Below are 14,527 nucleotides of genomic sequence, written 5' to 3' on the forward strand. Positions count from 1 at the left end.
GGTGTTGAAAGAACGCTGGCTTATCGGCGCTGAAAGAGGAGGCGAGATTCGCTTCCCGGTCGTATGACGGGAGACACAGAAGGAGCTAGGGTAGTAAGGGTTGGGAAGTTGGAAAAGAACAGACGAGGAGGAAGGGAGAGATGGGACCAGGAGAGAGGAAGTGTACATGCCTTCGAGAACGGAGCGGCTATATGGCGAGCTGACGAAAAATGTACTACGTCGATTTTCGCAGGTATAGGTATTTGAATTTCTTAGCACTCCGATGCGTTTCACCATCTGCTCAATAGGCAGCTGCTGCCTCCCCCGTACCCTACTTTTTGCCTCTCTCCTAACTGTCTAGTCATTTTTTTCTTACTCACAGACTTACAATCCACTACTTATTCGTCCTACCCTTCTATCGCATGGATAAAGTAAACGAACACCAGCTTCACGTTAAAGAAAATGGAACTCTGTCTTGCAGTTAAGAAAGGATAGCTTCGCTTCAGACAAATGTGGAGTGAAAACGATGTCCCGTCTATGTTTCTGAGAGCCAAAATCTAGCGGACCGATTTCGTAGCAGCCCGTGCGATTTGAAACCTAGAGATAAGCTTCAAAGAATGGATGGCTGAATTTGGCAATGAGGGAGCTGAAATTTACCAGGTATTTGCAGTAGGCTGTTGCTTGCGTGACGCTGCAATATTCCCATTTTTACAGTTCCACCTCATTGTGATGTATACGGACGTCCCTGTCGAAACTATGAATGACTGCACTTGTGTGTTGCTCTTTTTTTCCTCTTAGTAAAAGTCGTGAATAGCGAACAGTTAAGCATAAAGTGAGCTGAAAGAAAATTTTGTACGCTCGTTCTCTTCAAGAAACAATACGATATACGATGTTAGCTCAGAGAACTGAAATATTGTTTCGTTTTTCAGAGAAAGGATTACTAACAATGCGGTTTAACAAAATAATGTAATATTTCATGGCTAGTTGCGCCAACATAAGAAAAAAAGCCATCTTGATTCAGTTTAAATTCATTGCTACCTTAGCTCTCTTTTTCGCTTGCAATTGGTACATGTGAGGTCGAAGACTGATTCATAAATAACCGTGTAAAACGTCCCTCCTTTATCATCATTTTCGTCAGACCGTGTATTGACAAATACTGAAGAGCGAGCTTTTTAATATAACACAAACGCCGCGAGGCCTAGTATAGTTAATAAAAAACATCAAGGTCTGCTGATCAAGCACATAATACATCGAGCCATCTAGCCAGATGCTTGTGTTAACTTGAAGCTGATTTCAACAGGCATTGTTTCACAGCGAAAGCTGTATATGGCTTGGAGAAACAAAAATCCGTCCGACAGCGATGTTACCAGCGGTCATCATTGGCTGTCCTATCAGTTATATCATTCTCAGCGTCGTACCTAAACAGGCCTGCCATTGGCTGCGTTATGAGTGACGTCGTCCGTCCCGTTAAAGCCGTGGCGCCGAGCGTGCGCGCAACAGTTTCTCCTGAAGCCTTCCATACGGGTATGCCACGAACAACTCTAGAAAAGCTCGGACAATGGAAACGTGAGAGATCTCTCATACGCGAACTCGCTCGCTGGATTCCGTGCCGACCGGTTGTGCGCTCGCGATCTTCGGCGTCAGCGTAGCTCTGGCCGACTGGGCTCGCCCTACGTCATCTCCTGGCGCCGACCTCCTACGACAGTGTAGCTCTGACTGACTGGACTGGCTCTATGCCATCTCCTGACGTCGACAAGAGCTTTCGCAAGTCGTGCCCCGTCCTCGGACTCCTTAGACCGTGTTTCCATCTTTCCTATCTCTTCTATCCCCTAGATTTGTCGTCGCTTTCTACACCTTTATTCCTATCCTTTTAATCCCTCCTCACCCCCATCCCTTGTAAGCTACTGCTGAGGTGTCGCACCCTGTTGTAGACAGTTGCGGGGCTCACTTTTCTTTTCTTTTCCTTCTTCTAAACATAACCACTCCCCCCCCCCCTCTCATACGCCGGGCCGACGGGGAAGCCCGGGCACAAGAACAGGCCCGGGATATCAAGTGCTGGCACCAACGGCGTACCAATGATACGGGCAGCCTTCCTAGCCACGATAAATCGCGAACGGGAATGCAAGCGCCGATCGCGGGTGGATCCTGTAAACCACGCCACGCAGCAATAAATATTTTCACGATCTTAAACGCTTGCAACTATACGCCGCACCGAACAATGAATGCGTGGTTCTTGAGGAAGGGAAAAAGGCATCTAATTTCTTTCTGCCCATAGGCGACACGGCGTAGGCACAACAATTGGCGTCAGCGTGATCATCGCGGGAGCGCATTCGCCGGAGCGAACGACCGCTTTCGGCTTCTCTTGCGGCACTGTGGTTTCGGTTGCGGCGTCCCTGACAACCTTCGTTACGAAGAAGAACCACTGTCACTGAAACGTTGCGAAACGCAGTTAACCAGTCATTGTATACACTCCTCTATGACCATGATCATACGAGGCAGAATATGGGGAATGTGAAACAAACACTGCGGTAAATCCAAGTCAAACGTGCGTCTCACCTTGAGAATCATGAACATGTGAGCAATAATTACGCAAAGGCATCAGTGTCATGTCGGGTTCAACCCACTGCTAAACACCACGGGCCTCAAGTTTCAGCTTTCGATTTTTTGTTTATTCAAAAAGCTATTTCGGTCCTGCACATAAACCCAATATTTCTGAAAGGAAAATACACGCGCTTTTTTCTGTTCTCTTTGCGTCTCTATTTAGCGCCCATGCTTGTACACCCAAGACAATGATCACCCACATAACCTAAACAGTTACCTTACGAAGACTAAACAGTCCTGCATTTGCTCCACCGTGGCCGGTGAAACTTTTTTTAAAGCTACCCAAATGGGTACATACAAAAAAAAACGCATGGATAAAGGCAGCCCAATTGACGTTTGAGAAAGTTTTCCCACGTGTTTCAAGGCGAATGACGACTACACAACAATAAAATTGGTGCAATATAGAAGATATTAAGCGGTGATCACGCTGGCTAACACTGTGCGATAAGTGGCTGTTGAACGTCCAGGAAGGTCTTGTATGCCCGTGTATGCTCTTTCGGTTTGTTTCTTTTTCAAATGTGTCCTTGCTCGAACGAGTGTACTCTTCCCATGAAGCTTTTCACCAAATTTACGTTGAAACTATGACAGGAGTGTACGGATATTTTAAATTGCTAGCGAGCGTTCCCCTGCCAGTACATTACCACGGAGCACTTCTTCGTTGCTTTTCTGACATTTCTTATTTACTAACTCGCTCGAGTTGATGTTTACAGCAAAGCTGTATTTGCCTAACCTAAGCCATTCAATAAATCCTTCCCTCTTATTTCTCCCTTTTTCTCATTTTCACTTCCTCTGGTGTAGGATAGCAAAGCAAGTGTTATAATTCTGCTTGACCTCCCTGCCTTATTTTCACTTTTATTCCACTCTTTCTCTCGTGCCGTTCTTGTACAATAGAAGGCGTTTGCTAAAACGCCGTTGTCGGAGCTAGAAGGTCAAGTCCTCTTCCTTGGGCTAGTCAGCTGAAAGAAGGTGCATTTCAATCCTATTGACCTTAACTGATTTAGTCTGTGCAAATGCACAGGATTTAACAAAGCGGGTAGCTACTGCTTTAACCTGCATGTTTTTGCTCTATGAAGACGCCAACGCCTATGAAGCAATGCTCAAAGGCGACATGAGAAGCGAAAGTGTCTTACCGTTGAAATGGTCTTGAGTTTGGAAAGTGCGCTTTCCTGAAGAAGGTTTACAGGCAGCCACAGTCACTGAAAGTCCGTTACGTGATTAGTCGCGCAGTGGCACATTGGAGGCGAGAGCAAGGATGGCCTGGGATAGCAGCATACATCGCAGCTGTGATGGCTAGTCCAGGGGACAGACTCGTCGATTTCCATGGCTGACGAACACTTCCTGCGTAGAAGGAGCCGCTGTGTTAACTATAAGCGTGAATTTGTCCTCATAAGTTCGATCACCGATAGCATAAGAATCTTGCATTGTCAACTTTCTTGTTTTTTTTCTAAAACGTTATTATAGAAGCTTCCATACTGGCCCGTCAAGACAGGCTGAAATATACCACCATCGGCTTCATCATTATCATTTTATTATTATCTTACTTTTGAAGAGATTTTTACAGGATAAATGTGTACACGCAAGTATTAAAATAAGCGAGTTCTTTTAACAGAAACTTTTTTGAAGCAAAATAGTTGATCTCCTTGACACGGCATGTTTTGGGTAATAACTACAATTCACCGAATATCTGTGAACATTACAGACGACACACAAGAATAAATACACGTTATTTTAAAGCTAAGAAACCCTGTATATTAATGCAGACCTATCAGGTTACCTAATAATCGAAGCTCGATGCATCCACAAAACAAGTGCAATTTGCATAGCGTTTAACTGAATGTCGATATGTTCCAAACCGATACATAGGTGTACATTTGTTTTTGTGTGTTGAATATACTACCTTTTCACTTCTGAGTTAGCCGCCCTACAATATAGTTTCAGAGCACTTAGGTACTCGTTTCAACGAATAATCGACCATGTAATTTATTTATATTTATTAATAAATAATTACGATTGGTAACGTAACTCATAATTCTGATCATCATAAAAGAGCCCACTTTGGCAGGCGCACTATACCGAGGGAACTCTGGTGGTTGTCTGTGTCTAAATGTGAGCGCACGAAGCCGCTTAATAAGTTAAACGTAAATTTGACGTTACAATTATATGTCAACATGCGGACCTTGATGTCGCAAACATTGCTCGCTGAAACTAGCAGTGAAGTCAAAAAGCCTAGTTTTCTAAATGAAAGCTTTTGAATGACCCAAGCGCATTCCCATGTACGTCTATCGTTTACTTTTATTGAGCTTGCGAACGACTTGAGAGTAAGAGCTCTCGAAATGTAGCATCCAAGGTCTGTACGAATAAACGTTGTATATCTTCAGTTTGTGATTTTGCCATCTTCAATTTTCGTACACGGTAACTTTACTTTACACCCGCTCATAGTTCGCAGGCGGTTGCAGAGAACAAACTTTTTCTGCTTGCGTTCGTCGCATGTGAGGCTGTGAAAGTGGCACACCTAAAAATTAAACAAGTAAAATATCTCCGTGGGGCGCCTACAAACATCAACGTTTAATCGTAATGTAGTGCAGGAGAGAAAAATATTCTTTAATATGTGGGGTACCCTCGGTTCGAGATTATATAAAGGGATTTCAGAAAGACGCTCCATTCACGGTAGCCCAACGCGACGTTTTATGCTCTAACGTCAATGCATGCGCGCAGTTGTTAACAGTGCAGTTTAATTCAACACATGCACATTGCATGCTAGGCGATTAAACGCTATACTGGGAGTCACTGAGTGCTGAAGGCTATAGGGTGACGTTGAGGCTGACTGTGAGAGAGCAGTAGTGACGCATGGTGACTGCATCCACTACACCGGAATTCAGTCTATAGTTCTAGAGCCATGACTAAACGAACGCGTTACAACGCGTCAACGTGTGGGCGTGCAGGCTCGGCGTCCTGCCGTGTCTCTAAGGGGGGGGGGAGGTGATGCCACAAACAAGGAGATGGCATGCCACGCGCAGACGTGTAATGTGAGCGTGTGGTTAGGGCTTTTTAGATGCGGAGCATCTAATACTCGAGGCTTGTAGTGCGGCGCCGTCCGCAAGCTTCCTCCTCCTTCTTCCACCATCTGTGCATCCCTTCCTCCTCTACACACCGCGCGCGCTTCACTCCTCCACCATCTGTGCACCCTTCCTCCTCTACACACCGCGTGCGCTTCTCCTCTTCACGAACATTCGCTAGCTGTATAATGTAGCGCGCATGCGCCGTCACGCTTCGAGAACATCGGCAGCTGACGCGCGCGCATGCGCCGTTGCGCTTCTCCCCCTTCTCGAACATTCGACAGCTGGCAGTGCATGCGCCGTCGCGCTGTATATATACTCAAGGTCGGCGCTCGCTCGCTCAGTTGCCGCTCGTCGGTTGGTTTGTATGGCGCGTCGACGTCCAAGGTCGCGGTGAAATGAATTCCAACGAATCCACAAACACAATGATCGACGTCCCTTCGACCAGCGCCGCCCTTTCGCATACTTGTGTACGTGTTCACTCATTTAACACCCCCTCCTACAACCACGTTAACCAATTTAGCCATTGACTCAAGTAAGTCGCAATTTAACACCCCATTTCACAACCACGTTAACCAATTTAGCCATCGACCCAAGTAAGTCGCACTTTAACACCCCGTTAACCAATTATATGCTCCGCATCCTCCTTAGTGTTCCCCCGAGGGAAGCTGCGGGCAATTTTTTAGTGGTGCTGGCGGAATGCTACTTGGCATTAGTTTCTAGCATTGCCCTCACGTGCCCCACCACTCACCGAGTTGCAGAAGGATCTATTGCAGTGCTCCACCGGCGCCACCGAATACCACAGTCTGCATGGCTGTTTACCGGATTGCTCTCATCCTCACAGTTACCCTCACCAACAAGAGGCACGTGCTCCGAGCATCGAATTTTAATCATCGAGAATTACACATTCACTACTGGCACGTCGACACTCGTGCAAAACAACGACCGTACTTTCGCGAGGTTCGTATCAGGAATCGTAAAGTCTGTAGGTACTTGCGTACATACTTCTTTCATTGTTCATCCACAAGGCTGTACTTACTTTTTAAGAGCGAAAAAAACTGCTTTCATTTCCGTGAGCGACGTAACTGAAGAAACCTCGTGCACAACGTAACCTGCTTCATAAATTAACTCAGAGGAGGGATACCTTGATTTGAGCTGAAATTTTGTAATGGGGAGATTGCAGCTACGCCACTCGTAAATATTCCGCGAGAAAGTATTGGAAGATGGTGCTCTACGTGTCGGATTCGATACGTAGATGTAGCGTACGAGTGCGGAATTCATTAGCTCTTTTTCGCGCAGATAGTTTCGTAACCTGGCCGAAAGATTGTCTACCCGCCCGAGCTTCCTCTTCAAGATACATAACAATAACAGGCTCGCTTGTACACGTTCGGTTGTTTCAATAAACGTACGCGCTGGACCTACGCCAACGCGGTGCGCCGAGGAATATATAGTCACCTGACCGATGCGCTGCTAAAAGATTCGTGAAGAAATGTTGGGTCCCGCCGCCGTGGTGGAATGGTTGTGGCTGATAATCCGAAGGTCGCGGAACCGAATCCCAGCTGCGGTGTGTGCATTTTTGACGGATGCAAAAATGTTTTAGGCCAGTGTACTTGAATTTAGGTGCATGTTCAAAAGCCCCAGCTGGTATATTTCTGGAGCCTTCCACTAAAGCGTCTCTCATAATCGCTTTGGGTCTAGTTGGTACATAGCACAAAAAAAGAAGTTAACTTCTTTGGCGCAAACAATACGGAAAAAAGGAAAACAAGAAGGCGAGGAAAGAAACAGATTGACGCCAAACTAACAACTACTTTATTCTTCACACAGCAACGCATATATATGCCAAAACCACATACATTGCATGCGCACGCACAGCTTCGTGTAATAACAAAAATTCCTTAATACATCACACCACACACCTGAATGTACATGCGTGTTGTCATATTACACTTGTAAAAACACGATATCTTAAACAAGATGTGTACACAAAAATTCATATTCGATGGCATGCAAAGAAACGGAAGTATCACTGATACAATCAGCTCCGCTTTTCTTAATATGATAAGCCTCCAAAGCAAGTCTTGCATCTTCATTCCTGCTTCTGCCTAGAATCATCGTATCATGAAACCGTGGCGAACATCCAATGCAGGATTGCAAGTGAGCAACAAGATGTGCCCCTTTGTCTACCTTTTTAACTATTTTTTGCGCATGTTCCCTAAGACGCTCGTTTATGCAACGTCCTGTTTGCCCGATGTAGATCCTGCCACATACCAGAGGTATGCCATATACCACACAAGTGATGCAAGAAATAAAGCAGACACCGTGTTTTATTTTGCACCCAGTTTTGCTACTACCGCAGGTGCGGGAGCACAACTTCAAGAGTTTGTTGGGCGCGGAGAATACCAAGGGGACCCCATGCCTGTTAGCAACTTTCTTGAGTTGATGTGTGACCTTATGTAAATAAGGCATCACAACAGGCCTGAACGTTTCACGTTCACATGTCGCCTTCTTTCTTGTTTTCCTTTTCTGAAGCAGGGCTTCTGCTACGGCTGTAAGGAGCGTCATAGGGTAACCTGCAGCCAAAATACGGCGTACCTGATTTTCAAAACTTTCCTGCATTTTATGAGCGCACGACTTTCTGAGAGCTGAATCTATACAGGTTGAAACTATTCCTCTTTTAACCACTTTCGAGTGGGCCGACTTAAAATGTAACAGCTCTTTCTGTACACGGGGACTGTAAGCCCAACACACATGCCGGTAACCTACTTCCAGACTAAGGTCAAGAGCTTGTAAGACATTTTCCTGGGGCAGCTCATGCGTGAAAGTGAGCCCTTGTCCGTGTTGCTTAAAAGCATTTAAAACATCAGTCACCGTATCACAGTAGTCAGAGCCAAATTTTAAAAACACAATAAAATCATCTACATATCTAAAAACTCTTAGAACCTTAAAAACTTCAAAAACCTTTTGTAGAGACCTATCGACATGGGCTAAAAAAATGTTGACAAGTACAGGAGCAACACAGGATCCGATGCAAATGCCATCACGCTGAATAAAATGCTGGTCATTAAAAACTATAAATGTGACTTTAAGATAGAATTCTAACAAACTCAGAAAATTCGCCACGTTCAACCCGACCTCGTTCTGAAACGAGATAGCACCGTTTTCTTCAATGCATTCATGCACAGATAACAATAACCCTTGCTGCGGTACAGAGTAAAATAAATCCTGGACATCAACCGAGAAAACATAGCCCACTTTTTCGTTCCCTCTACAAAATTTTACTATATCTTCAGAATTCTTAGTGTGGAACGGGTCGTTGACACTTAGCCACCCCAGCTTCTTCTGCAAAAATTGGCTTACGTTGTGTTGCCAACACCCAGACTCACTAATAATGGTTCTAAAAGGCGTTTCAGGCTTGTGCGTTTTAGCTGTGAAAAACACATTTAAACAATTGGCTTTACTTCTCTGAATACTTCTCGCAAGCGGCGCGAGCGCCAACTTGTTACAAAATTCCACAAATCTTGATTTTACGCGAATTTCGCTTTTCTTAACCGCTACAAAATTTTTTGTCACTGCTTGTAACGCTTTCTCATTAAAAGCCCCACTTTCTACTACAACAAAACCACCTTCCTTGTCTCCCTGCAAAAGACATAGGTTATTATTCCTTAAGTAGGACAACGTATGATTAACACTGAAATCCATGCGTTTTGCTCCTTGCTTAGATACAGCTTTATCTAGGCACTCCACCCCTTCAAGTAGGCATCGATCGCGCACTTCTTGCTGTGCCTTTGAAGCCACATTTCTATTGAAAGCCACCAATTCATGCGCAGGAATACTGGAAGGCAAGCAAAACTTGGGCCCTTTGGACAACAAACGAGAAACATTTTCAGGCAGGCTAACATTACCTATTACTTTGACGTTAATTTTGGCACTAGGACTGTCCTTCTTTGCTGCATTGCACAAAACCTTTAAAAGGCATTTCCACCTAGCTTCAATGAGCTGGCCCGCAAGTCGAATCAAAGAACGGTACTTTTTAAGAGCCAGCCAGTAGGGAACACTGGAAAGGCACATATTCCAAAGCCAGTCCCGGAAGAAACGAACTTGTCGCCACATCTCTGATCGTAGAAGTTTACACAGTCTTTTGGTGTGAGCCCACGAGGGATATATGGGACCAAACAAAGCACTCACATCTGCCGGAATCAGTCCTTTGCGCAGGGAAAAACCATACACTCTTGCTCTGCAGGTTGCATGAATGATGTGGTCGAGCAATGCATTGACGTCCGCGTACCGTTCTTTGATTCGACTTGCGGGCCAGCTCATTGAAGCTAGGTGGAAATGCCTTTTAAAGGTTTTGTGCAATGCAGCAAAGAAGGACAGTCCTAGTGCCAAAATTAACGTCAAAGTAATAGGTAATGTTAGCCTGCCTGAAAATGTTTCTCGTTTGTTGTCCAAAGGGCCCAAGTTTTGCTTGCCTTCCAGTATTCCTGCGCATGAATTGGTGGCTTTCAATAGAAATGTGGCTTCAAAGGCACAGCAAGAAGTGCGCGATCGATGCCTACTTGAAGGGGTGGAGTGCCTAGATAAAGCTGTATCTAAGCAAGGAGCAAAACGCATGGATTTCAGTGTTAATCATACGTTGTCCTACTTAAGGAATAATAACCTATGTCTTTTGCAGGGAGACAAGGAAGGTGGTTTTGTTGTAGTAGAAAGTGGGGCTTTTAATGAGAAAGCGTTACAAGCAGTGACAAAAAATTTTGTAGCGGTTAAGAAAAGCGAAATTCGCGTAAAATCAAGATTTGTGGAATTTTGTAACAAGTTGGCGCTCGCGCCGCTTGCGAGAAGTATTCAGAGAAGTAAAGCCAATTGTTTAAATGTGTTTTTCACAGCTAAAACGCACAAGCCTGAAACGCCTTTTAGAACCATTATTAGTGAGTCTGGGTGTTGGCAACACAACGTAAGCCAATTTTTGCAGAAGAAGCTGGGGTGGCTAAGTGTCAACGACCCGTTCCACACTAAGAATTCTGAAGATATAGTAAAATTTTGTAGAGGGAACGAAAAAGTGGGCTATGTTTTCTCGGTTGATGTCCAGGATTTATTTTACTCTGTACCGCAGCAAGGGTTATTGTTATCTGTGCATGAATGCATTGAAGAAAACGGTGCTATCTCGTTTCAGAACGAGGTCGGGTTGAACGTGGCGAATTTTCTGAGTTTGTTAGAATTCTATCTTAAAGTCACATTTATAGTTTTTAATGACCAGCATTTTATTCAGCGTGATGGCATTTGCATCGGATCCTGTGTTGCTCCTGTACTTGTCAACATTTTTTTAGCCCATGTCGATAGGTCTCTACAAAAGGTTTTTGAAGTTTTTAAGGTTCTAAGAGTTTTTAGATATGTAGATGATTTTATTGTGTTTTTAAAATTTGGCTCTGACTACTGTGATACGGTGACTGATGTTTTAAATGCTTTTAAGCAACACGGACAAGGGCTCACTTTCACGCATGAGCTGCCCCAGGAAAATGTCTTACAAGCTCTTGACCTTAGTCTGGAAGTAGGTTACCGGCATGTGTGTTGGGCTTACAGTCCCCGTGTACAGAAAGAGCTGTTACATTTTAAGTCGGCCCACTCGAAAGTGGTTAAAAGAGGAATAGTTTCAACCTGTATAGATTCAGCTCTCAGAAAGTCGTGCGCTCATAAAATGCAGGAAAGTTTTGAAAATCAGGTACGCCGTATTTTGGCTGCAGGTTACCCTATGACGCTCCTTACAGCCGTAGCAGAAGCCCTGCTTCAGAAAAGGAAAACAAGAAAGAAGGCGACATGTGAACGTGAAACGTTCAGGCCTGTTGTGATGCCTTATTTACATAAGGTCACACATCAACTCAAGAAAGTTGCTAACAGGCATGGGGTCCCCTTGGTATTCTCCGCGCCCAACAAACTCTTGAAGTTGTGCTCCCGCACCTGCGGTAGTAGCAAAACTGGGTGCAAAATAAAACACGGTGTCTGCTTTATTTCTTGCATCACTTGTGTGGTATATGGCATACCTCTGGTATGTGGCAGGATCTACATCGGGCAAACAGGACGTTGCATAAACGAGCGTCTTAGGGAACATGCGCAAAAAATAGTTAAAAAGGTAGACAAAGGGGCACATCTTGTTGCTCACTTGCAATCCTGCATTGGATGTTCGCCACGGTTTCATGATACGATGATTCTAGGCAGAAGCAGGAATGAAGATGCAAGACTTGCTTTGGAGGCTTATCATATTAAGAAAAGCGGAGCTGATTGTATCAGTGATACTTCCGTTTCTTTGCATGCCATCGAATATGAATTTTTGCGTACACATCTTGTTTAAGATATCGTGTTTTTACAAGTGTAATATGACAACACGCATGTACATTCAGGTGTGTGGTGTGATGTATTAAGGAATTTTTGTTATTACACGAAGCTGTGCGTGCGCATGCAATGTATGTGGTTTCGGCATATATATGCGTTGCTGTGTGAAGAATAAAGTAGTTGTTAGTTTGGCGTCAATCTGTTTCTTTCCTCGCCTTCTTGTTTTCCTTTTTTCCGTATTGTTTGCGCCAAAGAAGTTAACTTCTTTTTTTGTGGTCTCATAATCGCATCGTGGTTTTTGGGACGTTAAAGCCCAGATATTTTTATTGAGAAACGTTGGGTTCATACAGTGGCTAGGCTCTCGTATTCGTACCAGAATCAGGAATAGGTACTGATTTATGTACATCTAGGTATCATTCCGCGTAGGAAGGGTGTCGGATACATGTACTTTTTCACTTTTTTCAGGGGGAATGTTTTTCAATCACGTACATGTTTTATGCGGCCCATACCCAATGAATCAATGTCAGGGGGACTGTATGTGCCATTTTTGTGCATGCACATTTTCGCACCAAAACAGAGAGGAATAAATTGGACACGCTCATGCGTAAAAGTGTTAAGAAAGTGCTCGGTATCCCAACCACGCCTAGCACAGAAAAGTTCATGAAGTTTGGAACGCATTATGCCACTTCTGAATTGATCGAAGCACAGAGGTCGGCCCCAATCATTCAGTTATCAAATTTCAAAACAGGAAGACAACTGCTAGACGCGGCAGGCCTTCGTCCTATCTTTAATCAGGGAGAAACTATGCAACTGGATCGCCAAACAAGGAATACAGTTACTGTTGACCCTTTTCTAGAAAATGACATCCCAAATACAATGAAGGTCGTAGATTAACGAGAACTATGGCTTTCATACGGAAGCTCTCTGGAACGGAAACAATTGTTGATGCAGCGCGCCACGCCGGCGGCAACAAGTTTTCTGTGGCAGTTGTCAATGAGAGAAGAGAACTCCTCTCGGCGGCTTCGCTGAAGACCTCCACAGTCGGTGTAGCAGAACAGACTGCTGTAGCGCTGGAATTGCTGGACTCAAAACGCGCAACGACCTGCACCGACTTCCGACCAGCCGTTATAGCATTTGCTTCAGGATTGATAGCCACAGATGCAGCCAGTATTCTCCTCGGCAGACTCCCCTCCGACATTCTTCATCACATAGCCTGGTTTTCAGCTCACATGGGGTCAAGTGTACTACAGGGTCCCCTGAACCCAAACGAAATAGCCCACTACCGTGCGCGAGGTTTAACATGCCCTGACGGGCTGGTCTCTCACGTGAGTTCGGGAGAGCTCCTCCGCAGTGATCCTCTCGTTACCTTTCACGAGGTAACATCTCATTACAGAGGAAAGCGACAGACATTTCCCTTTCCTCATTTTGAGCTCCCTAGATCAAAGCGAGCACGCTTTGCATGCCCCAGATGGGGTCTTAACCTTTCAGGGGCCTTCTGAGCATGATTTATTCGGAAGTTAATCCACTTTACCCAGATTGCGGTGAATGCTGCTTTCTAAGTCAGATGCTCTGGCACTGCCCTGAGCTACAGGACTTTAATCGAGAAGTGGACTGGATGACGGCAATCACAGACCCCACACAAAACGCCCTATTTAAGGCTGTCCAGAGGGCCCGTGAACGTGCTGAGAGGCATGGTTTCTATGTTCCGACATGGGACTAGCCGACGGCTGGGTGGGGACCTACTTAATTGACCCACTGCCTGGCCTCTCAGAACGAAAACGAAGTTGTTTGTCAGTCTGTCTGTCGCACACTTGCCTACATGTATTGATGTTATCTATTTACTGTTGTTCACGGTTACATCCTTTACCCGCCGTGCCATCAGCGTAGTCACACTTTTATGGACATGCATTTATCTCCGGGAGCATGATGATTCGCGACTCGCCACGTGTTGTCAAAACTGTGCACAACCTCACACATCAAGTATGAAATGAGTGTTTCTGGTGCACCGTTAGATATAGATATTAGGCTAACGTACTCTCGGCGTTGACTCAGAAACCATACTTCTGTAAGCAATATCCGAGCCAATCCGCTTCACAGAGAAAAAAAAAACAATCCTTATTACGATCACCAGAGCACATGTTGGTGCATTTCATATAATTATGAAACAATAACATGAAGAGGAAAGAAAACGATAATGCATGCTAAACATCAAAGGCTGCGGGCCTTAGTTCTCGTGGCAGCACAAGGTCTTGGCGTCCATCAAACAACGTATCAGCTAAGACGCCTGACATTGCCAGAGATACGAACAGCAATACTAGTCTTGCTGTAACCTTGAGTACTTTGTAATCATGCATGAGCGGGGTAGTCGTTTACTATAAACCGAGTGGTTTACCAAAACACGAGTGGTGTTTGAGCAACTGGCAGCGAGTATATAGCAAGGTAAGTACACTTAATGTCAAAGTTCTTTAGCGAGTAACATAGCTCCAGCGTTATACATACCCTCAGCAAAGATTCGACAAAAGCCCCACCGCGGTGTTCTAGTAGCTAAGGTACTCGGCGGCTGACCC

The sequence above is a fragment of the Rhipicephalus microplus genome, chromosome 1, assembly GCF_043290135.1.
Source record: "Rhipicephalus microplus isolate Deutch F79 chromosome 1, USDA_Rmic, whole genome shotgun sequence".
Classification (NCBI taxonomy): Eukaryota; Metazoa; Arthropoda; class Arachnida; order Ixodida; family Ixodidae; genus Rhipicephalus; species Rhipicephalus microplus.